The 13,798-nt window shown below is 48.8% G+C and overlaps 2 protein-coding genes and 1 pseudogene across 7 annotated transcripts in view; 2 read left to right on the forward strand and 1 right to left on the reverse strand.

Annotated features, from left to right (window-relative positions):
* The window catches only part of LOC119462459 (intraflagellar transport protein 88 homolog), a 73,394-nt pseudogene extending 65,277 nt beyond the window's left edge, over window positions 1-8,117 (forward strand).
* LOC119461739 (polycomb protein eed) overlaps window positions 1-13,798 on the forward strand; it is a 208,630-nt gene that overhangs the window by 133,027 nt on the left and 61,805 nt on the right. The window lies entirely within an intron of this gene.
* LOC119461742 (NADH dehydrogenase [ubiquinone] 1 alpha subcomplex assembly factor 4) overlaps window positions 1-13,798 on the reverse strand; it is a 158,528-nt gene that overhangs the window by 70,985 nt on the left and 73,745 nt on the right. The window lies entirely within an intron of this gene.

The raw sequence follows: 13,798 nt of genomic DNA on the forward strand, positions 1-13,798 counted from the left end.
TCAAGTGGTAGGGGTTCGAATGCCAGTGTGGCGGTTGTGGACAAAGCCTATTTTTTCGTCCTATGGCGATGGTGAAGCTAGAGATAACGAGGCTATCTTACGATGACGATATAACGTCGATGAAGACTATTGTCGTCGTAGCAGTAACTGATGGACGGACACGGCAAATCTTGTTGCGAGCACTTAAACTGATGTCGCCATAAAATACTTGAACCTAACTAACACCTGCATTGACCTAACTTGTAAAAGAGGAACGCTGGTACTGTTCGTATCTAATTTCGTCTCATTACTTACCAATCAGTCATGCTGCTGGCCTTCGTAGACAGTGGGACGTAAACTGTTGGTAACGTTGCTGCGCAGTATTGTACTGCGAAGTATAGCAGATGCAATGCCCTATTGTCAGCTGAATTAAAAGGAATAATTAAACGTTACTTTCTATTCCAGTGATGTCATTGAATGCCGTTGTTTCCCATGAGGCACATAATTTGTTAAATGTATACCTTTTCATGAACGGAATGTATTAAATAGATGGATCATCAAATAAATAAATAAATTGCAGTTTACAAAATCTGCACTCCTGGCAGAGGCTTGGTTACAGCAAGTTTTCATTTCAATGCACTCTTACTATACCTGAACAAGACTGGCTAGCAAATACGCTGTTATATATTTGCCACTTTTTTTGTGACAACACAAACACAATGATTTCTAGGGAGTGAAACTCTTTTTCGAAAAGAAATATCCGATGCCATGAAAAAGCAGCGCGCCGTAGGTTAAGCATTAATGTTGCCCGGGCATCTAAATCTTCAGAGCTGCCTGCAATTAAGGCACTATATGATTATTGCAAGGACAGCGGCTAATCTATATGTAGATTAGCCGCTGTCCTTGCGATAATCAGTCTAAGGAAACGTAGAAAGCGCTTCGTTTTCTCAGAGGTGTATAGAGTCCCGTATACGGATGCCGTGCCCGGTCTTCGGCGCACGACGGAACTCCGCAGTGTGCTTGTCCTCTGCCGTCCTACCATGCCGACAGACGAGGCCGCTGGTTCCACTGCGTCCGCGGCGCCTCAACCGCCGGTCGTCGCCACACCTCTGTTCTCTTTCACGTACTTGACCACTGTCCTCACACCAGTCATCCTCGGCCTCAATTTCTTGTCCAAACACGCAGCTATAATTTACTGCTCGGCTAGTGTCGCACAACTTGACTTGCCTGGTTCTATCGTTTTTCCCGACACAGTGCAGATTCAGCTCTGTTGTGCTGACTTTGTTCGGCTGCCACTGCAAGCACTAACCTGTATCACTGCGGGGCCCAGCCCCTGTGTACCCGATGGCGAATATGTAGTCACTCCCTCTGATAGGGCCTTACTGTCACATAGCGTGTCTTTTCCCCACATCCTTGTGACTGTCGAGACCAACAAAACTTGTCTTCCGTCCACTGCTGAATTTCGGATTCTGCCAACAAGTAGTTCTCCGAGGGGCATATCCCTCGCAACACAGTCGCCATCACAGGAGTACCAAATTTCGCCGCTCTCACCTGATTCGTCTTCCATCATTCGTTCGACCGCACAAAATTCCTCCGCCGCAATGTCGCCGCCAGTACACGACGACATCAAGATGATTGCCGGGACCTTTCGCCCCCAGAAGTAAACGAGCTCCTTCGTCTGCTCTCCTCTTCGGCGTTTTTCTATTTTGATTCTCGCCCTTTGGGCCAAAAGCTCACTTGTGAAGCATCGCATACATACCGGCGATGCTACACCTATTCACAGACGGCCTTACAGCGTGCCACACAGCGTTCGCCAAGTTATACAACGAGATATTGAGAAGATGCTTACTGAAGGCATTATTGAACCATCGTCGAGTTCGTGGGCTTCTCCTGCTGTGTTGGTAAAAATTAAGGACAACACCTGGAGATATTGCGTAGATTATCGACATATAAACAAGATCACAAAGACAGATGTATATCCACTTCCACACATTGACGACACCGTGTATTGCCTTCACGGTGCGACGTATTTTTCATCGATAGACCGGCGCTGTGGTTATTGGCAGATTGCTGTCGACGATATGGACCGCAAGAAGACTGCATTTGTAACGCTCGATGGCCTTTACGAGTTTCGAGTCATGCCGTTCGGCTTATGGAATGCTTCGGCCACCTTTTATCACATGATGGACATGCTCTTGCATAGCTGTAAATGACCTACTGTCTCTGCTACTTGGACGATGTCATTGCGTTCTCTCCGACTTTTTAAACACACCTTGAACGCCTTCCATCTATACATTCGGTGTTTCGTGCGGCTGGGCTGCGACTAAATTCTGCGAAATATCAGTTCGGCCGTCGACAAATCACCATCCTCAGACATCCTGTCGACACGTCGGGCATCTGCCCCGATGCCGCCAAAGTTCGTGTGGTCGTCCATTTTCCCATAGTAACCTGTACTAAGGACGTCGAAAGCTTTGTGGTCATGTGCTACTACTTCCGCCGGTTTGTGAATAATTTCGCGTACATTGCTCGTCCCCTGACTGACCTGCCTGACTGAAAAGGACTCCCTTTTCCTGGGGCCCCACTCAAGCTACTGCCTTCTCACACCTGGTTTCGCAGCTCACCACCCCGCAAATTCCTGCCCACTTCGACCCGTCCTTTCCATGATAGATTCACACAGACGCTAGTAGCTATGGAATTGGCTCTGTTTTAGCCCAGTATCGGCATGGCCAAGACCAAGTTACTGCATACGGTAGTCGCGTCCTCTCCCCTGCTGAATGCAATTATTCTATTACGGAGCGTGAGTGCCATCTATGGGCAGTCAGAAAATTCGGCCCCTACTTATATGGTCGACCTTTCGCTGGTACGACCGATCGCCACGCTCTCTGTTGGCTATAGACCCTCAAGAACCCACGGGTCGCCTAGGTAGCTGAGTACTCCGTCTCCAAGAGCTCACATACATTGTGGTTTAGAAGTCCGGCCGTTTACAACAGGACACCAGCTGCTTGTCTCGGCACACCGTCGACGCCCCAGATATGACTAACGCACCTGTCAGCACTTTCACACTCTACGCCTTTCCCCACATGGGCGACAAACAGAGCGATACATCCTTACGAGACCTCATCAGTCGTCTGCGTTCAGACGCGTCTGACCCTTGACTTCGTATGTGCGCCCTCCAGGACGGCACCTTATAACACTAAAATGCGCACCCCGAGGGCAACGAACTGCTGATCGTCGTTCCCTTTCATCTTCTGGTGACTGTGCTAGCGCAACTCCATTGTCCCCACTACTGGCCACCTTGGTGTTTCCAGAACGCGCGACCACGTCTTGCAACGAATTTTCTGACCGGGGCTCTGCCGTTCCGTAGACGTTATGTCGCTGCCTGCGAGTCATGCCAACATCGCCAAAAGCCGGCTTTGATTCCTGCTGGATTTCTCAAGTCAATTAATACACCTGCCGACCCATTTTATCGTGTTGGCCTCGACCTCCTCGGCCCTTTCCCCATCTCAGGTGCGGGAAATTAATGGATTGTTGTTGGTATACGGATTATTCGAGCCATTTCGCCATCACATGAACTATGCCGACTAGTTGAGCTACAGACGTTGCTGACTTCCTGTTGCAAGGCGTCATTTTACGCCACGGAGCTCCTGTACAAGTTCTCAGAGACCATGTTCCCTACCGTTTATCTAGGGTAATCGAAGATTTGCTCAGCGCTTGCGCCAATAAGCACAAGCTTACAACAGCGTACCATCCCCAAACGAACGGCCTTACTGAGCGCCTGAATCAAACGATCACTGATATGCTTGCGATGTATGTTTCCTCAGATAATCTTGACTGGGACTGCCTTTCGTGACTTTCGCGTACAACTCTTCACGTCATGACGCCGCTCACTACTCCCCCTTCTCTCTTCTATTTGGACGTTATCCAACGTTGCCTTTCGAAACGCTCTTTCCAACCCCAGTCGAGTCCTCGCCTGGGTACGCTCGTGACGCCATAGCCACAGCGGCAAAGGCACGCCAGGTTGCCCTCCTTCGCCTCTCTTCATCGCAGGCATGGAAGAACTCCGTTTATGACTACTGGCATCGAAGTCACACGCACTTAAGTGCGTGCGACTTCATACTTCTATGGACTCCTTCACGGCGTGTGGGCCTATCAGAAAACTGCTTTGCCGATACACCGGCCCCTACCGCGTCCACCCGCAAGTCAGTGACGCCACTTACGAATACGAAATAGCCCCACTCGATGCTACCACATTGCACCCTGCATCCGACGTCGTCCACGTTACGCGCATCAAGTTATTTCATTCGGCCGCTTTTTAACAGGCGCCGGTACGGCGCTTTCGCCGCCGGAGGTAAGGTCATGGTGCCACGAGCAGAACGTTCGAAGAAAACAACGATCATCAATGAGATAAAGAAGACAACGCAGTCTAGACTGTTGTTGTTGTTGTTGCCTCAAAACATGGCCCATACCCACGAGGGGGATTGGCCACACTGGATCGAGAGAGAGAGAGAGAGAGAGTAGATTTTAATGAAGAGAAGGGAGGAGAGGTCGGCCTGGAGAGCGTGTCTCTAGCCTGCTACTCCTCACTGGTGTAAGGGGAAGTGGGAGATACAGAGAGAGGTAGGTGACAGGTGATTATGATATCGTACAATGAGCTACTACTTACACACGTTGTCCAATACGCGGTTGTGCACTTTTCACACACATACACGCAGGAGTAGTGTTGTCCACACAGAACGTCATCGCACAAACACATTTCGCGCACTGCACACTGCACAGGTCGTAGAGACGACCGTCTAAGCCCGTCTCACACATAAAGTTCAAAAGTGATCTTATGGTGCGCTGGGCATGATCAACGCTTCTCCATGCGCCTAAAACCTTGGCTTCCGAAAAGGGGCGGGAGTCCAAACAGTCAACACTACGTTTTAGTATCCTTCGCTCGGTCGCATATTGAGGGCACACGCAAAGTATGTGTTCTATTGTCTCGGGAGTGTGACAGACGCTACAGTCAGGGTACCGTTCTCGTCCAATCTTGTGAAGGTATTTGCGAGTGTACGCCACACCAAGCCGTAATCGATGGATTAGTGTTTCCCACATTGGATGGATTGAAACGCACAGCGTACAAGGGGCAAAGTCGAACATTCACAACAAAGCATTTGGAAAGTAATTGATAACACAAATTTTGAGAGGGCGTATATATAAACTGAATAAATAGAAGTAAAAAGACTAAAAGAAATAAAAAAAATAAATTAAAAAAAATGTCCCACTGTCGGTACCCTAGCAACGTAACCTTCCGGATGCTTCAATGAACTTGTGCACAGCAGTAATCATCGAACCATGGCTCGTGCCTATTTGGCAGGCCCCAAAAGACAAAATGGTTAGTGTTGTTAGTGTTAAACCCAGATTACTAGTTAGAAATATGAGGAACATTCTTCGGAGAGGGGAGACGCGGCGGCGAGAAAGAAAGAAATGGTAAATAGTTTCCGGTTCATTACAAAAGGAGCAGACGTTTGTTATAGATAAACCAGATCTATGAAGGTAAAAATTGAGGCGGGGAACTCTACTGGGGAAGCTTGATAATGTCACCTCACATTGGCGTGAAAGACATTTGCTCATGTTCCATCGAAATTGTAGGTGTCGAAAATCATCTGCTGAAAGTAGGGACGATTCATTACAATTGAGCAATAAAATACGTTTAAATCTAGCTTCTGTTATAAAGGGAAATCAGGAAGAACCTGTAAGACCGCGCAATTGAGTGATGACGATGCAAGCGAGTCAGCTCATCCATTTAAAAAGATTCAACTATGTCCAGATACACAGACAGAGCGGACTTCAGACAAATTATCCGGGGCAAGAGTCAAAAATATACTCAACAGGTGTGACTGATTGATAGAAGGTAAATATGTACAGACCGAAAGCGCATCTGTAACTGCTATTACTTTATATTTCTGTAGACCCAATTTTCAGATGGCCAGAATAATTGCTAGAAATGCTGCAAGAAATATTGGAGTGTAATCAGCGAGACGGGGAGCAAAAGACCAGTTAAGCTGATTTGAAAAGATGCGAACACCGACCTTCTCTAAATTTTGTAATGCGGCCGTAGAAATAACCATCGAGACCAAAATTGACTAAGGTGATCTTGAAGGAGACCTTCAAGGATGCGCGCAGGAAGTTGTGTTGCGTGTTTTGGAAAAATGTCATCAAAAATCAGCTTTACCCTGAATTCATTGAATTTTGGAGAAATCAGGCTCAGTAGACGAACTTACAAGTTTTGGTACCAGTGCCCGAACAAAAACAACTTGTGGCTGTCGGTAATGCCGCCAACCAGTTCTGAAAAATGATTCGGGAGAATTGATGAAAACGGGTTGCAAATGGGAGAAGGACGTATCGTAAAGCTTCAGGAAAGTCATGATAGTCAAAACTTGGCAGCCCAAGGTAGGGACGAAGCGCTTGCCTTTCCATTAGTATTAAACGTCTTAGTTTGTATGCTTTCTGCCACACTGGCTGTTCTCGAGCTAGCTTGTAAATAGCAAATGCGTTTTCATTAATCTCTGTCTTTACCCGTATCAATAAGGTCGCCCCGCATTCGACTTGCATCCACGTTCGCTGAAAAAGAGACCGTTGTAGATTTTTACATGCGAAGCATCTTATGCTCGGGGCTATGTCACTCCCTCACTCCCTTCCTCCCTACCTCCCTCCATCCATCCAACCGCCATGCGTCCACACCCCTACTGCGCATGCGCATGCTCCTCCCCCTCTTCTCCTCTCGACATTCCTCCTCTCTCCTCTCCGACGCTCCTCTCCTCACCGGATTGCGCAACGAATGGCAACACCTGCGGCTCCGAGCGCGATAATGCGAAGCAGCTTAGGTTAGAGACGCGACGGTAGGCGCCCCAGAGGCACCGGCAACAGTCACCAACGCCGCGCGCGTTCGGTGCGAACGCGGGCAAAACGCCGACGGCGTCGACAACAGTTCTGCGCGTTGCTGGTGCTGCTGTATGTCCAAGTTTATACAGCTGATAAAACTACCTTGAGTCGACCCCATGGCTGCTTCGCATACTACTCGGGGTTCCCCTACGGGAAGATGGTGAAATTTTTTTTTACTTTCCTGATAATATGCTAAGCCTATGGCCACCGGGTGCCTTAAATCATGGAAATTGAACATGAGAGGCATTTTCCCTTCTCTAAGAGCACTTGTTCTGGATTTGCGAGTGTTTGCACACGCAGAGGTGAACACGGTTACTGAGTGCTTGTAAAGAGCTTGACGAACACGTACGTACAAATGCAAATTCCACCTTACTCTTGGCTCCGATAGCCGCGTGGTTCTGATAAATTTTATTCCGGAAGAGACCATTGTCGAAATTTGTGGTTGCCTGTTTCACTTGACGTAAATAACTGTCACGCTGAAGACGACACCAAGCAAGCTGCCAATTTATATTTGTAATGCGCGCGTGCTGTGCTGCACCCATGCATCACCCAGGACTTGCCTACCAGAAGCTCGGTTCACTGGAGGAGGCCCTGGACTGTTTTTTCAAGCTGAGGGCGATCATCAAGACCATCCCGCAAGTGCTGCACCAGATTGGCCGGACGTATCCTTTGCCACTCAGACGATTTAAACTGGGCGCAAGAAGTAAAATGAAAACATATTTCGTAATCCTCAATAGTGAGCAAATTGGTGTGCACGTATTTATGGGGCTGAATTTCGTTGATCATAAATTAGATGCATTGTAGGAGAAAAGGAAATGCTGCACTCTTGTATATCTTCAATTTTGAGAGAATAAACGTCTTGTGCTGGAGATAATTGGCGCCGGCACAGTGAAGTGTGTAAGAGGACGACGAGGAACTAGTAGTGCGAGCTCGATCGGTTTTCCAGCGGAGACCGCTCCGTCTTCCTGTTATTTTGTCAGACATCCTGTGGACTTTACTTCCAAGAACATCCCGTGACATTCCTAATTTCTTTAGAAAGGATCTTCTAATGGAAGGTATGCGCGTCGCCAGATGAACTGAAAACATCTTATTTCACGAGTGGGCCGCTTGCCCAATACAACAACAGTTCAATACCAGGAAATATTTGTTTTAGTCCATGACCTGAAGACAGGTATGAGCTGCAGGGAAACATGGATGAAGCTTTGGAATGGTAAGTTCTCAGTGGTAACTATTGATGCTACGGGCGCAGTGCCCATGGCTGTAGTGTCAGCACGCCCTGTTTGCGTAATCTAGAGAATGCGCTTGATAAATATTGATACGTGACATTGGTTGTGTTTAACCGAGGCATATTGCCTTAAAGATATCAAATGGACGCGCGACGCATCTATTGCAACAATGATATTACAAGGTTGTTGTCTGTCAGGAAACGGGTATGCATGGTACTTTGAAAGATTATACTTGAATTTGGCTTCCTTGAGTGCCTCGTTCGTGGTACCACGTGCCTAAAGCCCGGCCCACATGGAGCGAACTTTCACGGCGAACTTCGCGCGGCCCGCACCAGCGCGGCTGATCGCCAGCGTGCCGCCGCCGTGCTGCACCCACATGCGGCGAAAAACAGGCGGCCGTCGCCGCCACGATTTCAGTGTTGCTAGAACAGCGTGATTTCGTTCCCAGTAAAATGCAGTGAAAAAATAGTTTTGTATCTGCAATTAAACCATTTTTTATGTAATCGCGGTAAATAAAACGACTTATTATCTAGGTTTAATGTCCATTTGACAATTTCTGTCACTTTTTATCAAAACATGGACTGCAGGACGCGGAATAATTGCTGGGGCTGGCCACGCTGTGCAGTGGCAATCGTGTTCAGCCGCCGCGGTACCGTAGCCACAGATGCCGTAGCTACAGTGTACTGTACCGTAGCCGCGATATCCGCGGTTTTATGAGAGGTGCTGCGGTAATTGTGCGTTCTGCAAACATCCGTTCCCAGTTTGCACTCGAAGTAATTGCTCAAGAAGGTCGCGGACACATCCTTTCAGTAGTCGCAGAAAACGCCCAGCTGCGCTGTGAACCGGTCCGGACAACGCCACACGACGATCTTTTTCCGTGAGTTCTTGTACTCTGGGTGGCAGCAATCCCATAATATTGGTCGCGCCTGGACGGCTATGATCAGCCGATCGTTGTACGCGATTCGCGCAGCTTTCGTCGCCATGTTCTTTGGCTGGCTAGCCAAGTCAAATGTGGGCGGCCGGAAGTCGGACGCGACCGCGCCCTGATTGGTCCGCGCCACTCGCCGCTTCCGGCGAGCGGCGGATCGCCGGCGAAAATATTTAGCCCACCTTGATCGTCGGCGAACAGCCGCCGGCCGCCGGGCGAACAGCCGCCGGCCGCCAGGTGGACGCCGCGCGCGGCCGTTCGCCAGATTTTCGCAAGAAAATCGCTCCATGTGGGCCGGGCTTAAGGGCAAAGTCAGAGCATGAGATGAGTCACCGATGTAGGGTGCTTTGGCCATTTGGGGGTTCTCTATTTCGTGTTTTGTGTTGTTGATGTGGTCGGCTAGGCGATATAAGAGGCTCTATCCAGTGCGCACCGACGGGGGGGGGGGTAGTGCTGCATTGGTTTTGCTGGCTCGCGATACTCGCACAAACTACAAGTACCAGAGAATGCCAATTCTATGTGATGTCGCGGGATGCCCGAATGGTCCACATTACTTGACTAAAAACAGATGCAGCGGCGAATCCACCAGTCTGTCGGGTGCCACTCATCGATGGCAGCAAAGGGCGGTGATGGCGTATGCAACGTCACCACTCCCCCGGTTGGGAGGCGGAGGGGATTGAATTTAGATAAAGGTATACGGACCCTTCAGATGCAATTTTCTCGTAAACTAAGTCTGTTCTCAGCACAAAACAAGCATTACGAGGTTTCTGGAGAGGTATTTAAACAGTCGCCGTCAGCTTCGCATTTGCCTTTTGTGTCCCTTTAAGTGGCTCGGCCGCTCATATTGGCTCGTACATCTCGGCGGAAGGACGCGGCTCATATATGCGCAGATATCTATGTTTTGCTAAGCTTTGACATTTCGTATCAGCGATGCAGCTTTTCCCCAATATTTAACTCTAACGACGATATGTAGCTCTAGATGTAAACAAGTGCACCGCTTTGTTAAATCCGACGTGGAAGGCTCCGCACGAAGACCTCTCGAATATGCGAAATGTCTAAATAATGCGTAAAAAGATTTTTTTTAAATTCCGTCTCCATTCCACCCTGTGAAAGTGGATGTACTGCCAAGCTGTTGCCGACGCTAGACAAGCACAACTGAAGTTAGACGACGTTACACAAGCACCACCATCACAATTAGGTGACGTACATCACGCACGCACGTGTGCGGTCGAAGTGAAGCTTACATCCTCATTCTTCTGGGCACTTCACCAAGCGCCTTATTGAACTAAATGAATCTTTAAAAGTGGATTGTGTCAAAAATGCGCAATGTACAACTTATGCACAAGTTGCAGACATGATAGCTTCGGACTATTATTCGAATATATGAGAAAACAAGAAGTTCACCGACGATTACGATACTCCCTAATGCGAAATTTGCGCGCAGCTCTATACAATTGCATCGTGCGGCACGGTCCAAAAGGAGCGAAGTGCGGCGCAAAAAGAAATATGGTGTTTTAAGTGCCAAAACCAGTTCTGATTATGAGGCACGCCGTGGTGGGGGACTCCGGAAATTTGGACCAGCTGGGTTTCTTTAACGTGCACCTAAATCACGGGTGTTTTCGCATTTCGCCCCCATCTAAATGCGGCCGCCGTGGCCGGCATTCAATCGAAGTGCGGCGCGACTGTCTCGTTAATAGGCAGATCGCGAGACGCAGCACGTGGCTGACGCGTGGGCGCGCTTCACAGCAGCACCCGCAGACAGACCTCCGCTCATGCAGTGCTTTTGTGAACAGACAACGCGCAGAGTGCATCGATGCGCGCGCCCCCGCGAACGAAGCGTAGCCCGCAAGCGCATGGAGACACCCTAATGACACGCGCTACTATGTGGCGCCGTCTCGTAGCCATCGTCCGTCTTGCGCGGCACTACGCTTTTCTTCTCACGCTTTCGCCATATCCTCTTGCTCCGCTTTCGCCTCATGGTTCCGCTGCACCCTCTCGCCATCTTTCATCTCCCGCTGCGATCCGTGTTCGCTCATCTTTCGCTGTGCTCGTTCGCTCGGTTACGACGTACGGCGCCGACGGTCACCGCAGGAGCGGGCGCCTAAGGGCCCATTCACACTTGCGACTAGGTGAGGTCGTGCGATCAAGTTAGTCGCAAAGCAACCAGTCTTAAGTATTTGCAAATGGTCGCTTTTCTCGAAAGGCGACCGTTTCTTTCCAGTCGCTCGCTGCTCGATTTTTCAGTCGCGCGACCGCAGTCGCAGAACAGCTGAACCAATCAGTTGCGAAGGATGCCTTAGAACGCGTAGTTATAAATCGAGGTACACCAAGGATGAAGACGCATGTGCTTGCTGCGGTAAAACTAGAGAAACGGTGGAACATGTTTTATTGGAAGGTGAAGAAATCTACCCAGCTGCCAGTCTAGGCTCCTCGGACCTCCTTGCCTGGCTTCAGGGATATAGCAGGGGGAAAGTAAACATGTCCGCAGCAGAGATTAGTAAGAGGTGGTTGGAGGTTTGGTGGCAGAAACGTAGGGCGACCACAAACAACGGAGACGTACAGAAACAGAGTTCCCAGTAATGGTTCCAAAGGTTTGATGCATGGAATTCTTTGTATTTGTGTGTTGTCTCAAAAATAAAGGTAGGCCATTAGGCAAAATTATAACGAGAGCTTGGTGGCGCAGCCCGCCACCCCGTTTCAAAGGGGACTCTAATATCATCCATCCATCCATCGTTCTGCGCAAGCACGTTCTGCGCAACGTTCTGCGCAAGCACGTGCACGGAAGTATAGCATACATCCTCATTCTTGTAGGCCCTACGCCTAGCGCAAGTGCGTTATTGAAGTAATTGTATTTCTCAAAGTAAAACGCGTAAGAAAGTTCGTAAAGAACGACTTACACACAACGGTCCTGTAGCGTGATAATATCGTATTGTAATTCGAATATACGAGAAAACATGATACCGTTATGCGTAAACTCAAACACAAAGCCCACCAGCTGCAGTTTGTTTTTGGGCGAGCACAGACCGAGAAATCCCTACCAACTAGAGGCTATATAACAGCTTCGCTGTAAAGGCAGCGCAGTGCAGTGCAAGTGCAGAAATCAGCGACAACAAACTCCAAGGCAGCCGTCGGAAGACGGAATCAGCCTGCCTTTGTCGGCCGCACTGTTGGCGCAACAGCACATTAATTCGGGCCTGCTCACCCAGTATTCGGCGAGTGTTACATGGCTTCCAGCAACGACATATGGTGCCCCGGAGAAGCCATTATTCGCGCTCCACGAAACGCACAACCGACGCGCACTAAACATGGGCGCATGTACACAAATATACACAAATAACCGGCGAAAGCACTGGCATCGTGCCAAAACGTTTCCAGCTGCTTGCGGCAGAGGACAGCACATGAAAATGAAAAAGGCTGCAACGCACAACGCAAAGTGGTGGTGAGGGTAATGAGAGGAAAAAGCTAGGAGTGAAACGCAGCCAAACGGATGCGCTGTTCTACGGTTCAGGGGAACCTGGTCGTAGGGCTCCGCCCCCGACCAAGGCCCCCCCTACGGGGAGCGCCCCGGTGCTATTTTGTGCTAGGGTGCCTCGATGCCAGCGCCGAATTTTGTGATATTAAAGTTTCCTTCTCCCCTTGAAGTTTCAATGCATATAGGCTCATAGATAATAGTGGCCGTAGGCTGAGGCGTGCAGGCATGCTGCACACAATAGGTGAGGTGTAAACTCGTAAAGGCTCATGGGACGCGTCGTCTGCTCAGCGCTTCCGGTTCAACCGTTGACGGTTCTGGCGCACGTTTCTGCGTTCGCGGGGCCGGTCGCGCTGGCTCTCTGTGCACTTTCTCACAATGCATTGCCCACGCTGCAAATATCTAGAGCCTATCACGGTCGCATCGATAACTGGCCATTATATCTGACCATAGGCAATCATTTAAAATATTTTTTTTCCTAGCCGAATCGATCGAACACGTGGGCTGCACGTGTGCGGGCTGCAGTCGCCGGCTTATGAATGACGAGTCGCACTTTCTTGTTCTCAAGTGAATTCTGTTCCGATCAACGATGTGAGTGATCTTGTAACATTTCAATCGTGAATATCAGAATTGTGCTAGAGCCTGTGGTATACACTAACGTGTTCGCCTTTCGTAGTGTTTGATAAATGGCGTTGCGCGAGCGCGCACAGCTAAGAACCTTGACTTTCCTTCAAAAAATAATACTTATTTCCACACATTTAGCTTTTCGAACTTTCACACTCTGATAACGTAGATGCTTGGACAAGTTCGTATGACATACTAGGAATTTTATATCATTTTACAGCGAACCTTTATTGGTTGTGCGACGTTTATATATGAATCATGCATGTGTTGTTTTGTGAAATAATTTGCTGTCCACGTTACTGATAATATTTCATGGAACGTGCTTAATAACCAAACGTTAACCACGCGATCGGCATGGGTTAACGATTCTTTAACGTAGTATATATCTTTCTCCAGCTTCACCAAAACATGTTATAAATGTCTAGATACATTTATAAGAAATGTTAACGCGATCAAAGCTGCAGTATACCCATTGTGTTTGGGACAGTTTGTGGTTGGTTATGTAAGATATGGAACGTGATGTATGCTAGAAGCGTTCGTCGACTGCATTTGACTTCCGCGCACGCTTGAGTCTGCCCTTATTACTTTCGACGTCTCTTTATAAGTAACATTGCCGCTTTGCGATCATTAGGCTAGTGTTTCTCGTCT

The sequence above is a fragment of the Dermacentor silvarum genome, chromosome 8, assembly GCF_013339745.2.
Source record: "Dermacentor silvarum isolate Dsil-2018 chromosome 8, BIME_Dsil_1.4, whole genome shotgun sequence".
In the NCBI taxonomy this organism is placed as follows: domain Eukaryota; kingdom Metazoa; phylum Arthropoda; class Arachnida; order Ixodida; family Ixodidae; genus Dermacentor; species Dermacentor silvarum.